Raw genomic sequence first — 4785 nt, 5'->3', positions numbered from 1 at the left:
ATTGCCGCCCAATGTATAGATGTTGGGGAGGACATGAACTAACACACTCTATTGACACAGAATGATATATCAGGACGTGTCAGAGACAAATATTCGAGAGCACCAACGACACTCCGATAGCGAGTAGTATCCTCAGGCGAAAGCTTTTCACCACCATCCAATAACAACTTCTCACTAGTAAGCATAGATGTGGGCACACCTTTGGAGGTGAGCATATTGGTTCTAGACAATAAATCTTGAATGTATTTATGTTGTGTCAGAATAAGTCCATTAGAAGTATGGCGGACCTCAATCCCAAGAAAATAACTCAAAATTTCAAGATCTTTGACGGCAAAATCATCCTGAAGCTGTGTAAGAAGTTTCTCAGTAGCCGTAGAAGATGAGCTGATAATAATAATGTCATCAACATAGATGAGGATATACATCTGAATGCGCGTCTTGTTAAAAATAAAAAGAGAAACATCAGCCTTTGAAGGTGTAAAATCCAGTTGTAATAGTTTGGAGCGAAGACTAGAAAACCAGGCACGCGGAGCTTGTTTAAGACCATAAAGCAACTTATCCAGCTTGTAGTGATAACCAGGGTGTTGAGAATCCACGAATCCAGGGGGCTGCTTCATAATATCTTCATTAAGAAAGCCATGAAGAAAAGAATTTTGAGTATCAATCTGCCGAATAGCCCAACCACGAGAAATAGCAAGAGACAATAAGAGCCGAATGGTAGTGGGCTTAACAATTGGACTAAAGGTATCATCATAATCAACGCCATACTGCTGTTTAAAACATTTAGCAACCAGGCGTGCTTTGTAGCGATCAATAGAGCCATCTGGCTTTTACTTGAGTTTGAAAACTCATTTGCAATCAATAATGTTAAGACCAGCACGAGGAGGAACTAAGTGTCATGTCTTATTTTTTTGAAGTGCCTGAAATTTATCATTCATTTCCTGACGCCAGAGGGGATGCTCCATAGCAGTAATATGTGAAGTAGATTCAGAGGCAGAAGACCGAATTACAAAATATGTTATTGTTCCATCTCTACGCACCTTGGGTTTCTTGATATTGTGCTTCAATCGAGTACTATACGGATGAGTAGTAGGTGCAGGATCCACATTTGAGGGGACAGTCGTATCAGCCGTTGCGAGAGGAGCAACCGATGCTACAGTAGTTGGTTAACCATCGTTCAAGGATTTGACCAGGCATTGTGCAATATCATCTGCTGGCGGAGGAGCTGAGGCCTCAATTATTGGCGGAACAACCAACGCCGATTTGCATGGCAGCGACACGGAGGATTGCTGCGACAATTCCGAAGCTGATGTAGACACCAAATTTTTTGCATCCAAAGAGTTAGTAGGCACAGACATATGCATGTGATCATTCTCTAAATTAGTACTGCTATTACCCAAATGATTGGGGAAGAATTAGGTGGAGCTCTCTTGAATGGAAAAACATTTTCATCAAATATGACGTCTCTAGACATATTGACACGACCAGATTCGGTGTCAAGACACTTATACCCTTTTATGTAAAGAACTGTAGCCTAGAAAGACCAGATTCGGTGTCAAGACACTTATACCCTTTTATGTCCGGAGATGAGGCCAACAAGCACACCAAAATTTTTGTAATAAGGAGTAATTTGCTAGGGTATGAAAAAGATGCTTTAAGGGGCTAGGCCAGTTTCAACAATATGATGGTACTTGCGTTCAGTAGGCCCATTTTGTTGGCGTGTGTGAGGGCACGAAACATGATGAGCAATTCCAAGGGAACGAAAAAATGTGTTATGAATTTTCAGATATTCCCCACCCCAATCAGATTGACCCACTTGATTTTAGTATCTAGAAGGCGCTCAAGATGAGCTTGGAATTGCAAAAATATACGAGGAGCTTTTGTACGATCATGCATCAAATAAATCTATGAAAATTTATTGAAATCATCAATGAAGCTAATATAATATTTAAAACCCCCAACAGATGGAGCTGCAGGGCCCAAAACATCCGAAAAAATAAGTTCCAAATATGACGAAGACCTATGAGAAGAACTAATATATGGTAACTGAGGACTTTTTGCTGATTGACACGCATTACAAATTGACAAAGATGACTCACTAGCACACAGAATATTATTGAGACGCAAAATTGATTTTACTACTTGAGATGAAGGATGTCCAAGATGTGCATGCCATTGGGCATGAGTAGTAGATCTGCTCACCAAGGCATGCTTGAGATCATCGACATCGGATGGCTTAATAGGATAAAGACCAAATTTACACCTCCCATCTAGGAGACTTTTCCTTGACTGTCGATCCTTAATAGAAAAATGTCAAGGATGGAATTCAAAAAATACGTTATTATCACGAGAAAATTTATGAACGGAAAGAAGATGTTTGGAAATTTCAGGCACATGCAAAATATTACACAATGCAAGAGGACGAGTAGCAGTATTAATTAGAGAATGACAAGTATGCAAAACACGCAAACATGCTCCATTGCCAACTTTAACTTGTTCACCTCCATGATAGCATTCATGCACAGCAAGACGATCCATGTCACTGGTGATATGATCCGTCGCGCCTGTGTCACTGTACCAATTTTGGTCAATCTTGTAAGAGGAAGTAGCCGACAGTACCGTAGTTGGAGTAGAAGAAGGTTCATCTTGATAGGACTCATCCATCCTATGCCAGCAGCGGATAACAGTATGCCCCACTTTGCCGCAGATCTGGCAGGAAGGACAAGCAGAAGGGTCACGACGATCACCAGCAGGACGAGAGGGTGCATAACCTTGAGAACGACCACGACCACGATCCCTATGCCCACGATTCTTCTGCTGACCACCACGACCAACATAATTGGCAGAAGATCCAAGATTTAACTGAAGTTCAGCACGACCAGTACAATTGGCAAAAGATCCCGGATTTAACTGAAGTTCAGCCTGGTGTTGTAGTTGGCGAGCTTCAAACGTCATTAGATGTGCAAACACATCATCAAGCGTGAGGGCTTCACTCTTGGTAGTCATTGAGGTGACGAAGGGATCCTAGTCAGGGCCAAGACAAGCGAGAAGATACGCGATCACATCATCATCCTGCAAGGCAGAGCCGGTGGCAGCCAGCTCGGTGGCCAGCCCTTTGATCTTGCAAAAATAATTTGCAGCAGATTGATCTCTTTTCATGGACGTGGCGAGCTCAACACGAATATAAGTAGTGCGAGCATGAGTTGACGACAAAAATATCCGCTGTAGAGTATCCCACGCCTCCTTGGACGTAGTAGCAGCAACTACATCGTGAAGAATCTCCTCAGACATGGAGGAGAGAAGGCCGCTAAGGACCTATTGATCCTGATCATACCAATGATATAGGCAGGATTAGAGACCAGCTCAGCACCAGCAGCATTTGAGGAAGGGACCAGCTTGGCAGGTGCGGCATTCGTGCCATCAAGGTAGCCCATAAGCTTCGTACTCCGTAGGTAGGGGAGGAGCTGGGCGTGCCATATGATGAAGTTGTTTTTGGTTAGACGAATTGTGATAGCATGGTGTAGAGAGATTGGGCCAAAGGTCGCCATGGTAGTTGAGATGGTATTGGAGATGGTAGATGGGGAGGAGGAAGAAGATATGGTAGACATTTAAAAAATAAACGTTAGCTCTGATACCATGTTAAGTTGAATGGCACAATGACCTCACCTAGGGTCACGACCTCATGTATTTATAGATGTGTATAATGAAGATTACATTCTAAATCATAGATTTAGTAACAAACCATAAAATCATATATTTGGTAACAAATCAGTAAAACATAGATTTGGTAACAAACTAGTAAACCACTAGATTATCTTACTATATACAAATATGATTTATACTACGTTTAACAAGGTTGAGGTGATTCAAATGGTTGATGTGATAATCCAGTCATTTTTAAGGTTTCTTTTGTTGAACGCCATCATGGCTGAGATGACTGAGATGAGCACCCGAGTGAGTTTGACAAGCAGGGTCGTAGAGAACCACACCCCAAGCCAAGCTCATGTTGGGCAACAAACTCTAAATCCAAAAACACACTCTTAAATGAGAACCGGGATGCTAAGGAATTAAAAAGCTTTATTTTTGACGTAGAACAATATTCGAAGGTTACAGGAACTTGCTCATAGGATCTAAGAGTAACGTTGGCCACAATGCATCTCATGGACGTTGGCGTTCGAAGGATGATGATATAAAAAATGGGTCATGCATCATAAACTCATGGGAAGACCGTTGATGGAATCGATGCATTCGAAGCTCCCCTGGATGGGTTGCCAATTAAAGACCTTACGTTTGATGTTGACTCTTTTGAAGAAAAAACCAAACGATCGAACACCTCGAAATGTCGTCGTAGCTCTAAGAACTCTATCATACGACCTAAGAGTTGAGGGCTACAGGAACTTTCTCATATGACCTGAGAGTTACATTAGCCGCAATGCATCTCATGGACGATGTAAAACTATGGTAGTGCTCGAAGGTGAATGGTATAAAAAATGGGTCATGAACCATAAACTCATTGGAAGATCGTTGATGGAATCGATGCAATTGACGCTCCCCTAGATGGGTTGCCAATCAAAGACCTAACATTTGATGTTGACTCTTTTGAAGAAAGAGCCACACAATCAAACAGCTCAAAACGTCGCGGTAACTCTAAGAACTTTAACACACATAGGGAAGGACGTGTCGAAGAGTTAGACATTAAGCAAAAGATCATGCTAAAACTCTTTAACGATCTGACAAAAGACTTCAGGACATCTACACCAAAAATTCATTGTTGTCCAGCGGTCA

The 4785-nt window shown here is 41.9% G+C and overlaps 1 non-coding gene across 1 annotated transcript; it reads right to left on the bottom strand.

The window, feature by feature from the left end:
- Window positions 1-2941: 2941 nt before the first annotated feature.
- Window positions 2942-3081, bottom strand: LOC111473729. Its single transcript, XR_002715760.1, has one exon. It is a non-coding gene; the product is annotated as a small nucleolar RNA Z247 (small nucleolar RNA).
- Window positions 3082-4785: the final 1704 nt, after the last annotated feature.

This window comes from Cucurbita maxima, unplaced genomic scaffold, assembly GCF_002738345.1.
Source record: "Cucurbita maxima cultivar Rimu unplaced genomic scaffold, Cmax_1.0 Cma_Scf00151, whole genome shotgun sequence".
In the NCBI taxonomy this organism is placed as follows: domain Eukaryota; kingdom Viridiplantae; phylum Streptophyta; class Magnoliopsida; order Cucurbitales; family Cucurbitaceae; genus Cucurbita; species Cucurbita maxima.
This window is presented reverse-complemented; position numbering and strand designations above follow the sequence as displayed.